The sequence below is a fragment of the Tamandua tetradactyla genome, chromosome 24 (assembly GCF_023851605.1).
Source record: "Tamandua tetradactyla isolate mTamTet1 chromosome 24, mTamTet1.pri, whole genome shotgun sequence".
In the NCBI taxonomy this organism is placed as follows: Eukaryota; Metazoa; Chordata; class Mammalia; order Pilosa; family Myrmecophagidae; genus Tamandua; species Tamandua tetradactyla.
Window position 1 is genome coordinate 42,103,168 of NC_135350.1, and position 22,227 is coordinate 42,125,394.

Below are 22,227 nucleotides of genomic sequence, written 5' to 3' on the forward strand. Positions count from 1 at the left end.
AAATCACAAGGCGTACAAAGAATGAGATAAGGAAGGCCCACTCAAAGGAACAAAATAAAGTGACAGAAACCATCAATGCGGAGGACGTTAGCCATACCAGACAAAGATTTTTTTTTTTTTTTAACTGTAGTAAAAATGCTCAGAGAGCTAGAGGAAAACATGAGCAAAGAACTAAGGAAATCATCAAAACAACGTAAGACTCACCTGCGCTGGCCGCGGGGTCTGCAGCAAGGACGCCCCAGAGAGACCAGGAGGCCGGGAGATGGTGAATACGTGGGACAGGCTGGAGGACGCAGGACCCAGGTGTCCTCTGCAGTGGTCTCCGGGTCTCCAGCTCCGAGGCACAGGCTCAGCCCCTCGGGCGCTCAGGGTGGGCTGAGACACCCTGAGAGTCTTGTCCCAGCCCCACGGGCAGTGCCTGTGCCTCCAGTCCCCAGACAGTGGACCGAGGCCAGGGCTCACAGGGGTCAGAAGGGGGACCTCTGACTCAGGCTGTGGAGGTCCTAAGTGGAGATGTGCCGAGAACCTCCGCGCCGAGAACCTCCCCACCGAGTCGGCCTTCCGCCGGCCCAGCAAGGAGGTCTGTGCGGCCCCAGGCTCTCCTCTCTTAACTCGCTTTCCGGACCTATCCAGATGTACAGGAAGCGGGGTCTGAAATGTAAATGGCTTAAACTCCCTAATCAAAAATCGGAGGCAAGAACAAAAAAATTGGAGGCAAGCAAAATGCATAAAAAATATAAATATGACCCAATCATATTCTGTTAAGGAGACTCACTTTAAATTCAAAGACATGAATAGGTTGAAACGTAAAAATGGAGGGCAGGCAGCGGGCAGTTAAGGAGGTTTGAAGTTATCTTTTGTGAGGCAAAGGTGTCTACAAAACTGTGAATGATTCAAGAACTTTGCTCGAAATTAATAAGTACCCTGACAATGAGGTACAGAAAATCAAGTACTAACTCTAGGAGAATGCCAAGAAAAGTGGACGTGTCACAGCATCCAAAACAAGGCCATCAGTTATAAAAGAAGCTTTTGGGTATTTTTTTTTAATGGCAAGAGTGGGCTCAAGATATTTTTTTCCTCTTTGTGGAAAAAGAGTTGAGATGAGATGGTTTGCAGACTGGTGACACAGCATAGTTGCTGTGGAGATCAGTGAACTTTGGATTTGAGAATTTTCTACAGAGCAGACTCTTTTTTACTCAGTAGAATCAATTGCTGAAATTCCTGGAGCCAAACTATTTAGGAGTTCTTCCAGGGAACATTTTATTGTACAGTTGCAACATTCAGTATAAATATTGGCAAATTTGGCAGGATTTGGGGTGGAGGAGTCTTATACAAGTGATTGAGAATGCTAAGTTGATACAATGTTGCCCCTAACAAGAAAAGGATTTCAATACCTCATGCCTATTGTTTCTCATGATCCAACTAAACATGGAGGCCCACCATTTTATATTCCAGACACTGAAATAACTAGGTATTTGGCACAAAATGCAATATCCATTGTCTTGAGATTGTTGATGCTTTTGAAGAATGTCACAAAAATTGGGGAATTCACTACATATTTGAAATGTTAAATGCATTTTTTCATTGACACTGAACATTTTATTGAATAAAACATTACCCTCTAACTGTACAACCTAATATCTAAAAGTTTCGATTGGTTAACTCATGTTAATAGAATGGTGTATTTTATTAAAAATATTTTATATGTGGGATGTGCATGTGTGTGTACTAGATTAATGGTTATTAATGGGCCTCTTTAATTTTGATGAAAACTAGGGATGCTCTCCAAAAAATACATCTCAAGCATAAACTTTGCACAGACTTCTTTAGCATTCAGAGTTGTTGGCCTCTCCACGCCTCTGCCTCCAGTTTAGAAACTGCGCCCCGCAGTAATCTCTCACATTGATCTTACTGTAAGATACTTAGAGGGCTATTAATTTGGAGTGTCTCCCCAGTTCACAATGATATTGATTTCTGAGCCCTATATCAAGGCCATAAGTATGGGCTCCAAAAAGCCATGACTATGTGACTCCACTTTATTAGCCAGTTGAATGATCCAAGAATGGACAACTGGCCTGAACAAGGCCTATCAGATTCTCTTCAGAGATTTTCAGAATTGAGGCTAGAAAAAAGTTGGCCAGCCATCTTGGAGTAGGTGAAGCTGTAACATATAAACATGGGACTATGAGGCAGCCTCTACCTGTAGATCTAAGAAACAGAGAAGGCTGATCTCCAGAAACAGGAGCTAGGAGAGACCACAGGTGTTCTGGGTCAAAGTTTCATCCTGAAGCCCAGCTGCACAGGGTAGAGACCAGCCCGTAGCCTTGTGTTATAGATCTCCTAGGCCAGCTAGTTGACTTCTGTAACTTGAACCTAAGAGTCTTAAATAATACAAATGAGATATCCTATGTAATTGATATTTTATGTATCACATGTCTTCAGAGGGAGCATACTGACCTTTTAAAAGTCTCAAGATGGGAAAAACACTGAATATAAACTGTTTTATAGAAATTGTTTTCAGAATACTCCAAATGTACCTTTTGTGGTAGGTTGAATTATGCACCCCCATAAAAGACATTTTCTTAATCTTAATATGTGTTCCTGTTGGTGTGGCTCATGGACCATATGATGTCTTGAGGATGGTATTTTTAGTTAAGGTGTGGCCAACTGAATTGGGGGTGGGGCTTAATCCATAGTACTGGAGGCAAAATAAAGAGAAGAAATTGGAAGCCAGGAGTCAGATGCAAAAGGAGCCAGGAACCAGAAGGAAGTCACTGGGAAACCAGAAGAGCAATCCAAAAAAAGGGAACAATGTCATGTGACGGAAGGCAGAAACACAAGCCAAGAAAGCCCGAAAGTTACAAGCAGCCAGTACCAGAATGCTACAAGCTCCATAAGAAAGGAAGCCCCATGGACTATCTTGACTTTGAAGTTCTAGTTTCAAAACCATGAGACAACAAATTCCTATTGTGGGATAGAAAAAAAAAAAAAAGGAGGGAAAAAAATGCTCCATGAAGGAGCCAAGATGGTGGCGTAATGAGGTGTGGGATTTAGTTCGTCCTCCAGAGCAGCTAGTAAATAGCCAGGAACAGTACAGAATAACTGCTGGGGCCACATTAGTGGCCAGACACAGTATACACCAGCCTGGACAAGCTGGACCAGCTGCAATCCCACCCAGAACCGTGAGTCCCACAAGCCCCTGCAGCTGGTGCCCCTCCCCCGCAGCCTGCTTCCAGAGGGGAAAAGGAAAGGGATTTTGCTAGCAGCAAGAGGCTGAACTCCAATTTGTGGAGTTAATTAACAGATTCTGACTACTAAAAATAGGCCCCCAGCTCAGCTGAACCTCAAGTAAAAGTGGAGGTTGCTGGGTTTTGCCCTGACGCATAGGGGGCTGAGCTGACAGAAAAAGAAAAAAATAAAGCAGAGGTTTTTTTTGGATCAGACAACACAAAATACTTGAAAGGGTTTTGGCCCTGAAGGAAAGAAGGGGGCACATAGGACCTGGAGATACACAGAGCAAAGTACCACCTTGAGCTCTTGATTGGCAAAGCCAAGGAATGGGGGGTCCTGCTCTGAAAAGGAATATTTCTTTTCTTTTTTTTTTTTTTTTTGTGGCTGTGTTTCTATGGCTTGACTGCTCTTTGGATACACCTGCAAGGCTTCTCAGGCTCCATTTGCCCCAGGAAAGGGTAGAATTAAGCTTGTCTGAGAGTTTGTCTGGAAGCTGCACCTTCCCCAGGAGAGGGGTGGGGCCCAGCTCAGGTGGAATCCCTTCCTCAAGGAATTTGGAACCCTGGGGTCTGGAAAACTGAAGTGATTGAAGCCAGACTACAACCTCTCCTCTGTCTCAACCACACCCCCAGCAGGGAGGGTCTGCTGAAGTTAAAGGTACCACATCACCTTATGCCGGCAAACAAGTATCACATACTAGGCAGAATAGGAAAAACACAGAGTCTAGAGGCATAGGAAAGTCTCTCAACCTGCTGGGTCTTACCCTCAGGGAAAACTGATGCAAGTGACCCCTTCCTCCTGAGAGGAGGCCGGTTTGACCTGGGAAAATCTGACTGAGGTCTACAATACCTAGGTAGACCCTCTTAAGGGAAAAAAAGGCACCATACAGGCAGGGCAAGAAACAAGAATACAAGAACTGAAAAATTCTTATATGTTAAACAAAACCTAAACTAGAGCTCTAGAATAAGCTGAACTGAATGTCAAAGAACAGATAGACAACAAACTCATTCAGCAAGAAAATCCTATGTAAAAAAAAGTGAAAAAAATCTTGAGAATAAAACTGATTAAGGAAATTAAATACCTAGATGCCAGCAAAAAGTAAAAAATCATACTAGGAAAACTGTAGATACGGCCCAGTCAAAGGAACAAAGCAGCAATTCAGATGAGATACAGGAGTTGAGACAATTATTCAGAATGTTCAGAATTGAACAGACCTGGAAACTGCATCAAAAATCAAATCAATGAATTGAGGGTGAATATAAAGAAGGCAGGGGATGAACAAAAAGAAGAAATCAAAAGTCTGAAAAAATGCAGAACTTATGGGAATGAAAGGCACAATAGAAGAGATAAAAAAATGGAAACCTACAGTGTTAGATTTCAAGAGGCAGAAGATAGGATTTGTAAACTGGAGGACAGGATATCTGAAATCTGACAAGCAAAAGAAAATATAGAGAAAAGAATGGAAAAATATGAGCAGGAACTCAGGGAATTGAATGACAACATGAAGCACACAAAATATACATGTTGTAGGTGTCTCAGAAGAAGAGAATGGAAAGGGAGGAGAAAAACTAATGGAGGAAATTATCACTGAAAATTTCCCAACTCTTATGAAAGACTTAAAATTATAGATCCAAGAAGTGCAGTGTACCCCAAGCAGAACAGATCCGAATAGATGTACTCAAAGACATTTACTAATCAGAATGTCAGATGTCAAAGAGAAGGAGAGAATTTTCAAAGCAGCCAGAGAAAAGCAATCCATCACCTACAAGGGAAGTCCAATAAGGCTATGCATAGATTTCTCAGCAGAAACCATGGAGGCAAGAAGACAGTGGTAGGATGTATTTAAGATACTAAAAGAGAAAAGCTGCTAACCAAGAATTCTATATCCAGCAAAATTGTCCTTCAAAAATGAGACAGGAAATTAAATCATTTTCAGACAAAAAATCATTGAGAGAATTTGTGACCAAGAGACCAGTTCTGCAAGAAATAAAAAAGGGAGCTCTAGAGACAGATAGGAAAAGACAGGGAAGAGACATGTGGAGAAGAGTGTAGAAATGAAGACTATCCATAAATGTAAAAAGAAGAAAAATTAGATATGACATAGAATCCAAAAGACAAAAATGATAGAAGAAAGTACTGCCCTTACAGTAATAACACTAGATGTTAATGGATTAAACTCCCCAAACAAAAAACATAGACTGGCAGAATGGATTCAAAAACAGGACCCATCTATATGCTGTCTACACATTTTAGACCCAAGGATAAACATAGGTCGAAAGTGAAAGGTTAGGAAAAGATATTTCATGCAAACGATGATCAGAAAAGAGCAGGAGGAGCTTTACTAATATCCAACAAATTAGACTTCAAATGTAAAACAATTAAAAGAGACAAAGAAGGGTATTATGTATTAATAAAAGGAACAATTCAACAAGAAGACATAATCATAAATATTTATGCACTGAGACAGAGTGCTTCAAAATATATGAGGCAAACGCTGAAAAGAGAAATAAATACATCTACCATAATAATTGGAGACTTCAATTCCCTGTTCTCATCAATGGACAGAACATCTAAACAGAGAATCAATAAAGAAACAGAGAATTTGAATAATACAATAAATGAACTAGACTTGACAGACATTTATAGATCTTTACACCCCACAACAGCAGGATACACCTTTTTTCAAAAGCGCATGGATCATTCTCAAAGATAGACCATATGCTGGGTCACAAAACAAGTGTCAATAAATTTTAAAAGATTGAAATCATGCAAAACACTTTCTCAGATCATAAAGGAATGAAGTCAGAAATCAATATTAGGCAGAGGACCAGAAAATTCACAAATATATGGAGGCTCAACAACACACTCTTAAACAGCCAGTGGGTTAAGGATGAAGTTGCAAAAGAAATCAGTAAATGTCTGAAGGTAAATGAAAATGAAAACACAACATATTAAAAATGGGATGCAGCAAAGGTAGTGCTAAGAGGGAAGTTTATTGCCCTAAATGCCTATATGAAAATAGAAGAAAGAGTAAAAATCAAGGAATTGACTGTTCACTTGGAAGGACTGAGAAAGAACAGCAAACTAGCCCCAAAGCAAGCAAGAGGAAAGAAATAATGAAGATTAGAGCTGAAATAAATGAAATTGGGAAAATGAAAACAATCAAGAAAATCAACAAAAGCAGAAGTTGGTTCTATGAGAAAATCAATAATATTGATGGACCCTTCAAAAGAAGAAGAGAGAGGATGCAAATAAATGAAATCATAAATGGAAGAGGGCACATAACCACTGACCCTTTAGAAATAAAGGAGGTAATGAGTGGATACTATGAACAACTTTATGCCAATAAACTAGACAATGTAGATGAAATGTACGACTTCCTAGAAAGGCATGAACAACCAAGATTGACTCAAGAAGAAACAGATGACCTCAACAAACCAATCACAAGTAAAGAAATTGAATTAGTCATTAGGACGTTCCCAAAAAAGAAAAGTCCAGGACCAGATGGCTTCATGTGAATTCTACCAAACGTTCAAGGGAGGATTAGTACCAATCCTGCTCAAACTCTTCAAAAAACTCATTCTTTTTAACTCATTCTATGAAGCCAAGTCACCCTCATAACAAAGCCAGAGAAAGATACTACAAGAAAAGAAAATTACTGACCAACCTCTCTAATGAATATAGATGTAAAAATCCTCAATAAAATTCTTGTGAATTGAATCCAGCAGCATATTAACAGAATTATACACCATGACCAAGTAGGATTCTCCCAGGTATGCAAAGATGGTTCAACATAAGAAAATCAACTAACGTGATACACCACATCAACAAATCAAACCAGAAAAACCACATGATCATCTCGATTGATACAGAAAAGGCACCTGACAAAATTCAACATCCTTTCTTGGTGAAAACACTTCAAAGGACAGGAATAGAAGGTAACTTCCTCAACATAATAAAGGAATATATGAAAAACCCACAGCTAACATCTTCCTCAATGGGGAAAACTGAAAACTTCCCCCCTAAGATCAGGAACAAGACAAGGACGTCCACTATCACCATTGTTATTCAACATTGTGTTGCAAGTTCTAGTCAGAGCAATTAGACAATAAAAAGAAATACAAGGCATCCAAATTGGAAAGGAAGAAGTAAAACTCTCACTGTTTGCAGATGATATGATACTATATGTCGAAAACCCTGAAAAATCCACAGCAAAACTACCAGAGCTAATAAATGACTCAGCAAATGGCAGGTTACAAGATCAACACTCAAAAGTCTGTAGTGTTTCTATACACTAGTAATGAACAATCTGAGGAAGAAATCAAGGAAAAATTCCATTTACAATTGCAACCAAAAGAATAAAATATTTATGAATAAATTTAACTAAGGATACAAAAGTCCTATACAAAAAATTGCTAAAAGAAATCACAGAAGACCTAAATAAATGGAAGGGCATAACATGTTCATAGATTGGAAGACTAAATATAGTTAAGATATCAATTCTACCTAAATTGATTTACAGATTTAATGCAACACCAATTAAAATTCTAAAAGCTTACTTTTCAGAAATAGAAAAAATAATAGCCAAATTTATCTAGTAGGGTAGCATGTCCCCAAATAGCTAAAAAAATCCTGAGAAGGAAAAATGAAGTCAGAGGTCTCATGTTACCTGCCTTTCAGGTGTATTATGAAGCTACAGTGGTCAAAACAGCATGGTACTGGCATAAAGATAGATATACTGACCAATGGGATCAAACAGAGTGTTCAGACATAGACCCTCTCATCTATGGACAATTGATCTTTGATAAGGCTGTCAAGCCAACTCACCTGGGACAGAACAGTCTCTTCAATAAATGGTGCCTACAGAACTGGATACCCATATGCAACAGAATGAAAGGGGATCCATATCTCATACTCTTTAAAAAAATCAACTCAAAATGGATCAAAGACCTACACATTAGATCTAAGACCATAAAACTTTTAGAAGAAAATGTAAGTGAATATCTTATAAATCTTATAATAGGAGGTGGTTTCCTAGATCTTTCACCCAAAGCATGATGAACATTGAAGAAATAAATGGGAACTCCTCAAAATTAAACACTTTTGTGCATCAAAGAACTTTATCAAGAAAGTAAAAAGAGAGCCTATACAATGGGAGACAATATTTGGAAACGACTTATCAGATAAAGTCTAGTATCCAGAATATATAAAGAGATTGTTCAACTTGACAACAAAAAAGCAAACAACCCAATTACAAAATAGACAAAAAACATGAACAGACACTTCTCAGAAGAGGAAATACAAATGGTCAAAAAAGTATATGAAAAGATGCTCAATTTCACTGGCTATTAGGGAAATACAAGTCAAAACTACAATGAGATATCATCTCACATCCACCAGAATGGCTATTATCAATAAAACAGAAAATGACAAGTGCTGGAGAGGATGTGGAGAAAGAAGCACACATCCATTGTTGCTGAAAATGTCAAATGGTACAACACTGTGGAAGGCAGTTTGGCATTTCCTCAGGAAGCTAAGTATAGAATTGCCATATGATCTGGCAATACCATTGCTAGGTATCTACTCAGAGGAGATGAGGGCAAGGACACAAATGGACATTTGCACACCAATGCATTATAGCAGCATTATTCACAATTGCCAAGAAATGGAAACAGCCCAAATGTTCATCAATAGACCAGTGGCAAAATGAGCTGTGGTATTTACATACTATGGAATAGTATGCAGCTATAAAATGGAATAAAGTTATCAAGTATGTAACAACATGGATGGACCTTAAGGACATTATGCTGAGTGAGATTAGTTAGAAACAAAAGGACAAATACTTTATGGTCTCACTGATATGAACAGACATTAATGAATGAACTTGGAGAATTTCAGTTAAGAACAGAGGTCATCAGGAGATAGATATAGGGTAGATATTGGGTAATTGGAACTGAAGGGATAGAGGTTGTGCAATGGAACTGATTGTAAAAATTCAGAAATGGATAGCACAATACTATCTAACTGTAATGCAATAATGTTAGAACACTGGATGAAGCTGAATGTGAGAATGATAGAAGGAGAAGGCCTGGGGGCACAAATGAAATCAGAAGGAAAGATAGATGATAAAGACTGAGATGCTATAATCTAGGAATGCCTAGCGTGTACCAGAATAGTGACTAAATGTACAAATTTAAAAATGTTTTGCATGAGAAAGAACATAGGAATGTCAATAATGCAGGGTATTGAAAATAGATGGTAATTAATATTTAAAACTTTAACTTGTGTGTGAAACTAAAGCAAAAAATGTTTATTTAGTACAAAATTTATATTTCAACTAGTGCAGTCCCTAATATAACTTATGTGGACAGTTTAGCACCATAAGTACATGGAACCTTGAGTAGGCATGAGATTTTGTAGGTTTGTACAGAGTGATGCCTTGAAAAATCCCAGAAGGATTTTAACAGTGAATAAAAATTTATTTGCAAAGTCCCCCTGGGGGAATGGTGAGAAAAGGGGAAAATTCAACTTCCCCAAGTGGAGAATTCTTGATATTCTCACAAGCAGTGGGGACAACCAAAGCAATAGGCTGAGCCCTCAATCTTGGGGTTTGTTCATATGAAATTTAACCCTGCAAAGGATAGGCTAAGCCTACTTAAAATTAGGCCTAAGAGTCACCCCCAAGAGAACCTCTTTTGTTGCTCAGATGTGGCCTCTCTCTCAGCCAACATGACAAGCAAACTCACTGCCCTCCCCCTCTCTATGTGGGACATGAATCCCAGGGGTGTGGACCTTCCTGGTAATGTGGTACAGAAACCCTAGAATGAGCTGGGACTCAGCACCAAGAGATTGAGAAAACCTTCTTAACCAAAAGGGGGAAGAGAGAAATGAGACAAAATAAAAAGTCAATGGCTGAGAGATTCCAAACAGAATCGAGAGGTTATCCTGGAAATTATCCTTACGCATTAAATAGATATCACCATTTTAGTTAAGATGTAACAGAGAGGCTGGAGGGAACTGCCTGAAACTATAGAGCTGTGTTCCAGTAGCCATGTTTTTTGAAGATAATTGCATAATTATATAGCTTTTGCAATGTGTCTGTGTGACTGTGAAAACCTTGTTTCTGATGCTCCTTTTATCTACAATATGGACAGAGGAGTAAAACATATAGATTAAAAATAAATAAATAATGGGGGAACAAATGTTAAAATAAATTTAGTAGATTGAAATGCTAGTGATCAATGAAAAGGAGTGGTAAGGAGTATAGAAAAAAACAGGGGAAACAATGGCTAAAATATATTGGATAGATGGAAATACTAGCAGTCAATGAGAGGGAGGGGTAAGGGGTGTGGTATGAATGAGTTTTTTTCTTTTTTCTTTTTATTTCTTTTTCTGAATTGATGCAGATGTTCTAAGAAATGATCATGGTGATGACATTGTGAATTTTTTATTATATACCAAGAATGGAATAATCATATGATAAGAATGTTTATGTTTGTATGTGGTTATGTTTAAAAAAAATTTTTTTTTTAAATCCAAACAACAACAAAAAAAATTAGGCCTAAGAGTTACCCCCAGAGAACTTCTTTTGTTGCTCAGATGTGGCCTCTCTCCAGCCAACACAACAAGCCAACTCACTGCCTTTCCCCTCTCTACATGGGACATGACTCCCAGGGGTGTAAACCTCCCTGGCAGCATGAGACAGAAATCCTAAAATGAGCTGGAACTCAGCAACAAGGGATTGATAAAACCTTATCAACCAAAAGGGGGAAGAGGGAAATGAGACAAAATAAAGTATCAGTGATTAAGAGATTTCAAAGAGAGTCTAGAGGTTATCCTGGAGGTTAATCTTATGCATTATATAGACATCCCCTTTTTTAGTTTATGGTATATTAGAGAGGCTATAGGGAAGTGCCTGAAACTGTAGAGCTGTGTTCCAGTAGCCATGTTCTTTAAGATGATTATATAATGATACAGCTTTCGCAAGTGACTGTGTGATTATGAAAACTTGTTCTGATGCTCTGTTTATCTACAGTATGGACAGATGAGTAAAAAATACAGATTAAAAATAAATAAATAATAGGGGGAACAAATGTTAAAATAAATTGGGTAGAGGGAAATACTGGTGGTCAATGTGAGGGAGGGATAAGGGGTATGGTATGTATGAGTGTTTTCTTTTCTTTTTTTATTTCTTTTTCTGGAATGATGGAAATGTTCTAAGAAATTATCATGGTGATGAATATACAACTATGTGATGATATTGTGATATTGAACCATTGATTACACACCAAGTATTGGATGTTCATACATTAAGAATATTCATATTGTTTATTGGTTGATTTTATCAATTAAAAAAATACATACATACAGAAAAAAAAGTTATGACTTCCAACTTCTATCGTCAGGGGGTTCAGAATTAGTCAGCAGTGGAAGGTCCCACAGAGGGGAGGCCATCCTCTGGGACTGTGCAGATCCAGTGACATGGCAGGACAACCATTGGAGGCATCCAAGCAGCCAGGAAAAGGCAGACGAAGATTGGGCATGTCTGGAAGATCCATGGGGGATCAGTAGGGGTGACAGAGATTCAGAAGTAGACGCTTTGAAACATGGGCGCGGTGGTGGTAGTGTGCATGGGGTGGGGGAGGAAGGGGTAGGGAGGGTGGAGTAGTGAAGTACCCAGATATTTAGTTCATATATTGACCCTATGCTTGAGTCTCACATGTGCTTACCTCCAAAGGCGGCACACATCCCTATGTCTGGCTCACACCAAGGTTTCAGAAAATAGCATGGTGCGTATCTAACAGAGTATAGACAGGGCAAAGGCACTTATGAAAAGATGTCTGAGAGGGTAGAGGAGGCAAGAAATGCCTGCCAGGATTGGCTCTTTATTTGGAGGTGAGACAAGATTGATTGGAATGCTACTGAAATGTCTCACAGAGCAGAAATGTCCCGTGTATTTCTTATATCATTTCCTCTGACACTCCAAAATCTAATTGTCACCTGACATTTTTATGTCTTTTATTGGCCTGAATCTATAAACTCTCTGATCCCAAATCTTTCTGTCCCTTCTAATCTTCTAAAGGCAAGGAAAAAAATAAACAAACGAAGCTTATGAGAACTGTATACAAAATAAAAACAGGCTGGTTCTTCTTCTAGTGCTGTTAGAGGTATTGCGGACAAGGCTTCGCTTTCCAGTTCTAGCACCCTTTGGTTCTTTCTTGATTCCTAGCTGTGATCTGGATATTTGGAATAATGACCAGTTATTCCATGGGGCACTAGAATTTTGGGCTTTACTATTCATTTTGCTACCAACTTTAGCTCTGAACCTCAATGAATACTTTTAAATAAAAACGATAGGCATGTGGCCCTGATACTTCTACATGAGTATCAATGTTACCTGCATTTGTTCTCGATATGAGGAGTGATACCAGAAGCAATGATGCTTACTTTACAAACTAAACTCCATGTGAAAATAAACACAGTATATAAGATTTAAAAAAAAAAAAAAGTTCCATGCATAGAATACCTAAAGAGAGCTGGGGAGGATTTATCAGATAAAGTAGATTTTCAGTCAAAAACTGTTAAGTTGACTGACCTGGCATCTGTCACTGTCAATGCTCCACATGGGGGAAAAAAACTGTTAAAAGGAACAGATAAGGACACTATATACTGATGAAAGAGTCAATTCAAAAGAAAATATAGCAATTATAAACCTAAAAGAAGAGTCCCAAAATATATGAAGCAAATTATGACAGAAATGAAGGGAGAAATAAATGGCTCTACATTAATAATAGGGCACTTCAAAGCACCAATTTCAATAATGAATAGAACACCTAGACAGAAGATCAATACGGAAATAGAGGACTTGGATGATACCATTAAACTAACTACATCTAACAGACATATGGAACACATCACACTACAACAACAGAATATATATTCTTACCTAGTGTACATGGGTTCCTCTCTAGGATAGATGGTATGTTAGGTCACAAAACAAGCCTCAATAAATTCAAAAAGATCAAATTCATATGATGTATCTTCTCTGTCCATAATGGGTTGAAGTTAGAAATCAATAACAAGAAAAAACTGGAAATTTAAAAATATGCAGAAATTAATGCATTCCTAACCAATGGGTCAAAGAGAAGATCATAAGGGATTAAGAAAGTAGCTGAAATGAATGAGAACAAAATCAAAACGTAGCAAATTTTATGCGATACAGTGAAGGCAGTATTGAAAGGGAAATTCATAGACACTTAAATTTAAAAAAAAGAAGAAAGAATTCAAATCTTAGACAACCTCACAGCTGAAGGGACTAGACAAAGAATTGCAAACTAAACCCAATGGGAGCAGAAGGGAGAAAAAAATGAAGATTGGAAAAAAAAGAAGATGAATAAAAACTAGGAAAGCAATACAAAGAATTGTTGAAAACAGGAGTTGGTTCTTTGAAAAAATAAAAAATAGTTGACAAAAAGGGGCCCGCCTGCGGTTGGCTCCAAGTCTCTTCGTGCGCCCAGGAGCAGCCTGCGGAGTCAGGGGCGGGACCCAGGGCTGACACACGCAGGAGCCCGAGCTGCGGCCCTTTGGGGAGCTGCAGTACCCGGGACAGATCGAGCACATCCTTTGCTGTGGCTCCCAGAAAGAGGACCGCACCCAGATTGGCACCCTGTCCGTGTTCGGCCTGCAGGCACGCTACAGCCTGAGAGATAAACTTCCTCTACTGACCACCAAACGTGTTTCCTCGGTGTTTTGGAAGAGTTGCTGTGGTTTCTCAAGAGATCCACACAGATACTAAAGAACTCTCTTACAAGGGAGAGAAAGTCTTGGATGCCAATGGATCCCGCGACTTTCTGGATGGCTTGGGATTCTCCACCATAAAGAAGGACACCTGAGCCCAGTTTATGGCATTTAATGGAGGTATTTGGGAGCGGAATGCAAAGACAGGAATTCAGATTATTCAGGCCAAGGAGCAGACCAACTGCAAAAGGTGATTGACCAATCAAAACCAACACCAATGACAAAAGAATCATCATGTGTGCTTGGAATCCAAAAGATCTTCCTCTGATGGTGCTGCCACCCGGCCATGCCCTCTGCCGGATTCTATGTCGGCAACCACGTGCTCTCAGGACAGCTGTACCAGCCATGGGGAGGCAGGGGCCTCGGAGTGCCTTTTAACATCACCAGCTTCGAGCTGTCCAGGAGAGGACAGCAGACATTGTCATGCCTTCCTATGACAAAACCCCTGGGCTCCATATGCCCTTCTTTAGAATCAAGGTATCTTTCTCTGGATACCTTAATTTGAACATTTCCATGGTTTTAGAGCTGTAAACTTGTAACTTAATAAATCCACTTTATAAAAGCCAATCCATTTCTGGTACATTGCATTCCAGCAGCTTTAGAAAACCAAAACAGATTCTGGTACCAGAGAAGTAGGGTGAGCTTGTAAATATCAAACATGTTGGAATGGCTTTTTAAATGGATAAGGTGAAGATTCTGGAAGAATTGTGAGAAGCATAAAAGGAAAGTTTTAGAATGATCTGAAGAGATTGTTAATATAAATATGGACACTAAAGCTTCTTCCTATACTTAGACAGAAATTATGAATATATCATTGAAAACTGGAAGAATGGCAACCCCTGTTTTAAAGAGGCAAAGAATTTGGCAAAATTTAGTCCTGGTATTGGATGGAAGGTAGAATTTGAAGGTGACAAGCTGGGGTATTTAGCTGAGGAAATTTGCAAATTAATGTGGAAATTGCCACCCGTGGTTTCTTCTTGCAGCTTATAGAAAAATGCAACAGGAAAGGGATAAGTGAACACTGAACTCTTGGGTACAAAGAAACCAAAAACTGATAGTCTTTTTCTGAACTTTTGGAAAATAAATCCCCAAAGAATATTGCCCCATGTGGGAATTTAACCAAATATGGAACCAGTCATCCATTTTGGAGATGGAGTTACCCAGAAAGGATGTGTGGAAAGTTCTATTGTCTGATGGCTTTGACCCCTGTATGCTGCATGCTAAGTCAACAAATTTTTTGTGATATCTTTATAAATCGAATCACTGCCAGTCCAGACTAAAAGGGACAGATAAGGGACAGATTGAAGGAAAAATTGCTTCAAAGGCAGAACCATGGAAGCTAAGGTCTGGAGCCGAGAAATCTCAGGCCAGGTGAGCAGATCCACCCATGCATGTGGAGAGGGTGAGTTTGCCCCAGAAGCAGAGGGTGGTTCTTCCGCTTCATTTCATTGCTCATGAAGAGTTTTGCCACCTTAGGCCTCAGAGAAGGTGGAGCATATAACCTGGGGAATGGGGAGATATGCCACCCGACTGTTCTGAAAAGATTGAGTGTGTGCTCCCAGAGAGGGCAGAGAGTCTGGGAGCCATGAGATGCTTGAGAGAGTGAGGTCAAGAACAAGATGGTCTCCCCAATACCTGGATATTTTAAAACCCTCATCCTAGTGTTTGGAGAGAGAAGGGTCACTGCATAAGCTATTGAAAAGTGTGGGACTGCTGCTCTCTCAAGCCCCAAGGATGAAACATCATTTGATAAATGATTCTCAGACCTTAAAATCTAATGGAGTGATGAATATTAGCACTCAGGCCACAGAACCTGCTCTGCACAGTCAGCTCTGTCAGGAAACAGCACTGTTCTTCTCATTGCTTAGGTGAGGCTCTTTGGAGCCCCCATCTCCAGCCTGTCTGCATGTCCTGTTAGCTGCACCTCCATCTGATGCCTCACCTCCTCTCGCCCCCATGCCATCCTCCCAACTCTGGGCCAGCAGACTCCTACCTGCTCTACCATCCCTGATCTGTCACACAGACTGTTCTGCACACAGCTGTTGGAGAGAGCCTCCTGAAGCACAGCATTTGCCTTTATTATCATAAAGGGGATTTCATTAACTTGCAAGTTTACACTGCTAAGGCCATGAAAATATCCAAATTAAGATACCAACAAGAGGTTCCTTCATGTAAGGAAAGGCTGATGCCCTCTGGAGCACCTCTGTCAGCACATGGCTGGTCCCTTATTCCTGGGCTCTGTTAATTTCAGCCTCTGTTTCCTGTATAGTTTCCTTACTTGGCTTCTATAGGGCTAAGTTTCATCTCTTGGTTTCCCTTGGTTCTCCCCAGGTTCTGGTTACTTAGCATCTCATGAGAAGGCACATGGCAATGTCTACTGGGTCCTGCATCTCCAAATGTCAGGGTTTCATGTTGGCTCTGTTGGCACTTCTGTTCTCCAAGCCTCTTCATCTAAGGTTTCTCCAAAATGTTTCCCCTTTTAAAAGACTCTAGTTAACTAATCAAGACCCACCTTGAATGGGTGAAATCATATTTCCATCTACTCAAAAGGTCACACCCACAACTGGGTGTGTCACATCGCCATGGAAGTAATCTAATCAAAGGGGTTTCTACATTACAATACTGAATGAGAATTAAAGAACATGGCTTTTTGGGGTACACAACAGTTTCAAACTGGCACAGATACTAAAAACCAGGAACAACAAAATATAAAGAACAAATGAGCTGGAGACAACATTACAGCATTTTCTTTTGATTAAGATGATTCACTGTCTTAGCACCAACTCTCGTTAACCATGATGGCAACACAGAGACTGAGTGTCAACAGCTATCAAGATCAGCAATGATAGAGGGAGGAGCGCTGGGGACATAAATGAAATCAGAAAGATAGATAGATGTTAAAGATTGAGACTGTATAATCTAGGAAAGCCTAGAGTGTAAAATAATAGTGAAATGTACAATGTACAATTTTAAAAATGGTTTTGCATGAGGAAGAACAAAGGAATGTCATTACTACAGGGTGCTGAAAATAAATGGTAACTAATATTTTAAAATATCACCTTATGTATGAGACTAAAGCAAAAAATGTTTATTTGTTACAAAATTTATATTTTGACTAGTGCATTTCTTAATATAACTTATGTAGATAGTTTGATTAAACACCATAAGTACTTGGAATCTCAGGAAGGACATGAGATTTTGCTGGTTTGTCCAGAGTGATGCCCCGATGAATCCCAGAATGATTCGATCAGTGAGTGGAAAAGTATTTGCAAAGCCCCGTTCGGGGAATGGTGAGAGTGGGGAGAAATGCAACTTCCCCAAGTTGAATTCTTGATATTCTCACAAGCAGTGTGGACAACCAAAGCTATAGGCTGAGCCCCCAGTCTTGGGGTTTGTTCATTTGAAACTTAACCCCACAAAGGATAGGTCACATCTACTTAAAATTTAGGCCTAAGAGTCACCCCCAAGAGAGCCTCCTTTGTTGCTCAGATGTGGCCTCTCTCTCCAGCCAACACAATGATCAGTCTCATCACCCTAACTCTCTAAAAAAAAAAAAAAAAAAAAAAAGATCAGCAGCAAATGCAAGTTGTAACACAGTTAAAAATGGAACAATATCCCAACTGCTGTGAACCTGATGAAGGACTCCCCCAGTGGAATCTCAGACACCAATGGATGCAGACAAGCAGCCATTTATAGGTATCCACTCTTTCCATTATTAGCTCTGTCGTTTGAAAAATGTAAATAGGCTACCCAGGGCTCTGAAGGCACAACTTCTTCCAGCTTCGATGTGGACATTGAAAATTTGTGAGGAAGGAAGGGAAGCCCTTCTTTTGTGAAGATCCAGAAACCAACCAGCTAATGGTAAAAGCAATCCAGGTTTTGCTTATTCACCTTCTTAAGCTGGAAACGTTAATAATCTCTGCAAAGATTTCTGCAACCAATATATTGCTTCTCTAAAAATGAACATGAACAGTGAAACCTTGTTGAGTGGAAATCCTGGAAGTCTGTATTCCCCCGTGCAGTCCCAGCAGATTCAAAGTGCCATCACAGGTACCCTCAGCCTCCCGGAGATCGTCCATCACGCCCATGTCATCCTTACAGCAGGAAAATATAGCCATGACAACAGTGGCAGGCAGGACTGTGTATCAGCCTGTGACAGCGGTCACTCAACAAGGTCAAATGGTGACCCAACATTGTCACCAGGGACCATCAGGATCCAGAACTCACGACTTCAGTTGCAGTTAAACCAAGATCTCAGTATCTTACATCAAGGTGATGACTCACCTAAGAATAAAAGGGGTGCTTTGCTGAAGCATGCCACAAATGTGATGAGATCTTGGCTCTTTCAGCATATAGGGTACCGAGGGTCCTTCCCACAGGCTGTGGCAGGCAGCAAGATGATGCAGTTTTAATTTAGCTCTGTGGTTTCAGGCCCATCTCAGTGGCTGGTCTATATGCACAGCCCCCAGTATTTGAAAGAAGCCTCTGCGCCTTAAATCACCAGTGTGAGGTGGACAACAGCAAACAAAAGTAAACCAGGTGTGATTCATAGTGAATGTATGGCAATTTAAAGTAAGTTCGATTTCTCTAATATTCAATGAACCTGTTGCATCTGCTGTATATAAAAGAAACTCCAATTTTTACCTTGCTGGAATTTTGAGTAAAATGCTAATTTTATAAATTCATTATGAATTGGATTATGACTGTATTTGAGGATAAAATTTCTAGAGAAGAAACAATACATGCTTAGTATTTTAATTTGGAATGTTCTGAATTGATCAAATTTAATGAGCCTACTCAAAGTCAGCTAGCAACCCATGGTTTTCTGCATTCCTGAGGTAGTAATTTACATATACTACTCTGAAAGAAATGTCTAATGCAATTTTGATATCTTCAAATTTTCATTTCTGTGTAATACTCAGATTGCATTTCCCATATGATCTAAACTTCCGCTTAAAGGTTTTTGCTAAATAGAACTTCAAGTCATTAGTGAGAATGGTAGCCATGATCAATTAAAAATTCTTAAAATTCGTGTTTTCTGTCTAATTTAAATTTGACTACAGTTGAATGTTTTCTATTATCATATTAGCTGTGTATTGTTTTAGAATTTTTTTAATCAATCCTATGCTACGCGTAGAATGTTTGTGACAAATGAATATAAAATATCCTCTGTCCCCTTGGTTCTGAGCTGGAGTCAATCCCAAGCCTTCAGCCTCTGTTGCCTGATTAGTAGGTCTCTGGGGTGGGGGGGGGGGGAGGCACAGACCCAAGGGCAAACCCTCTTCCCCTGGCAGCCCATACACATTTACCATTGGTCCTGAGGCCGTATTTTCTCATCTTACATCCACTTTGGAATTTCCAGAGCTCTTCCCTCTGACTTGAACACAGGGATTCAGAACAGTTTCTATGACATCCATTTCCTGGATGAACCAAAACAGGATGAACCAAAACAGTATATTGGGTTTATTTTCTTTGGTTGTGATTTGTTTTATTTGTTTACTTGCAAGTGGGGCTTTTTCTCAAGAGGGAACAAATGGTCCACCTTGTTTCATCAAGAGTTTCTTTCTATAATTTTAAATGAAATGCCCAAAAGTCAAATTGTTTATAAAAATAACAGTTTTATGATTGAGAAAGTTATCAGTTCTTGAGATTTAATGAAAGTAATTGCTTATTGGACCAAGGGTACATCAAGGAATAGTTGGGACTAATGCAGGTTTTTCTTTCTGGAACAGATACCCTCTGCCCCCAACATGTTAAAGTCAATCATCAGATAGTACTTGATAGGTAACTTAGAAGGCAGCAAGAAATAAATAGAAATTTGTTTAAAAATAGTTCGGGAACTTGAAAAGAGGTTCTTAGCTATTGTTTTGGTTTGTTAAATATGCCAGAATTCAATATACCAAAAATGGAGCAACTCTTTTTTTTTTTTTTTTACATGGGCAGGCACCGGCAACCAAACCTGGGTCTCCGGCGTAGCTGGTGAGAACTCTGCCACTGAGCCACTGGGACCTGCCCTGGAACAGCTTTTAAAAAGAAATTTACTATTGTGAAAACCTTGTGTCTGATGCTCCTTTTATCTACTTTGTTAACAGATGAGAGGAACATATGGAATAAAAATAAATAGTAGGGGGAACAAATGTTTAAATAGATTTAGTTTGAAAGGCTAGTGATCAATGAAAGGGATCAGTAAGGGGTATGGCATGTAAAATTTTTTTTTCTGCTTGTTGTATTTTTCTGTTGTCTTTTTATTTCTTTTTCTGAATTGATGCTAATGTTCTGGGAAATGATCATGATGATGAATATGCAACTATGTGATGATATTGTGAATTGCTGAGTGTATGTGTTGGGAATGTTCGTGTTTCTTGTAATTTTTTTTAATTAATAAAAAATTAAAAAAAAAAAAAGAAATTCACTAAATTACAAGTTCACAGTTCTAAGGCTATAAAATGTCCAAACTAAGGCATTCAGGGAAGGATACCTTGGCTCACGAAAGCCAGTTGGTCCAGAACACCTGTCAGTTGGGAAGGCACATGGCTGGCATCTGCTGTTCCCTTGCTCCTGGGCTCCATTACTTTCATCCTCTTTTTCCTGTGATTTCTTCTCTAAGCTTCCATGGGCCTTCACTTAGCTCCTCTGGGACACAACTCTGGGTTCTGCCTTACTTAGCATCTCATGGGAAGACACATGGAGACATCTGCTGGGCTCTGCCCATATCTAGGCATCTGCACTCTCCAAGCATCTTCAAACATCCATGTCTCTGTTAGCTCTGAAGCAACTATTCTCCAAGCATCTGCATCTTCATTTGCAAATGTCTGTGTCTGTACCTAAGGTTTCTTCAAAATGGTTACCCTTTTAAAGGACTCTAGTAAACTAGTCACAACCCATCTTGAATGGGTGGAGTCACATCTCCATTTAACGAAAAGGCCACACCCACAATTAGGCCTGCCATATCTTCATGGAGAAAATCTATTCACAAGATCACACCCACGGTTGGGAGCATCACATCTCCAGGTAGATAATTTAATCAAAAGGGGTTTCCAGGGTGGGCCACGGTGGCTCAGCAGGCACAGTTCTTGCCTGCCATGCCAGAAACCTGGGTTCGATTCCCAGTGCCTGTCCATGTGAAAAAAAAAAAGGTTTCCACCCTACAATATTGAATCAGGATTAAAGGACATGGCTTTTCTGGGGTACATATTTTCAAACCAGCACAGTCATTAATTTTTTAGGAACTTTTGCATTCCTTATTTATAAACAGTTTTTAATATTTTGAATCAGGTTTACCAAATCTAAAAGACCATTTTTCATTTTAACGTAAATTCAATTCCAGCCTTGTTGGACTCATCAGATCTAGGGCTGCTGTAGCCAGCCAACCAATCCTTCCTTCTTTTCCTCCTCCCTCTCTATCCTCTCTGTCCTGCTCTACTCTTCCATGTAAATCATGAGAAGAGTGTGAACTCCCGTTCTAGCTCTGTTTCTCCCCCCACCAGATATCACATTGAGTTGAATGGCAGACCATTACTGAGAGGCTTTCCAGATCATGCTGGCTGGGACCTTGAGTGTAGCAGGAATCCTGGAGCCCTGAACACACCACTGATGCAGTGTGCATCCTGGATGGCCAAAATTCATTTTCTTACTCAAAATTCTTACTTTCTAAATTCAACAGGATAGGAAAAAGGTCATTTAGAGAGAGCGTACCTGTGGGCATAGCTTGAGGTCCCTGTAACCTCTCCCCATGAATAACTAAGGAGCTTTGAAATAAGGTTTACATGGCAAGCCATTTCAATTCACAAAACCATTTCCCTGCAGATTTGTTGTCAGGTTTATGCCTTCAAAACATTTATTGTCCAGACTTCAGTCAAGAGAATCTGAAAGTACATTCCCATTGAACTTTGATTTTTAAATGATCAAATTAAATCCAAACTTCGTGCGTGTTTAATTCTTTCCTGATGAAGGGTCCTTTAGAATGTGATTTGAGACCCAAATTGAGTGTATGGTTGTTAATCCCTACTGTCTGACTATTGAACAGGATGCTAGCCTGCTTTACCATCCCCCATACAAGTGCCAGCTGATGGACTAACTGAGCTTTTAAATTATTTTATTCCAGATAGAAAAAGAAATAGCTATCCATTATGCAAAGTGAAGTGGAAGTGTCATCAGTATGCTCACAGACTAAAAACTTTACTCCTAAGTTTCTAGTAG

At 39.5% G+C, this 22,227-nt stretch overlaps 2 pseudogenes; both read left to right on the forward strand.

Annotated features, from left to right (window-relative positions):
- The first annotated feature begins 513 nt into the window (after positions 1–513).
- On the forward strand, positions 514–15,018 carry LOC143668198 (thymidylate synthase pseudogene; annotated as a pseudogene).
- Positions 15,019–16,823: 1,805 nt separating this feature from the next.
- On the forward strand, positions 16,824–18,440 carry LOC143668199 (homeobox protein PKNOX1 pseudogene; annotated as a pseudogene).
- Positions 18,441–22,227: the final 3,787 nt, after the last annotated feature.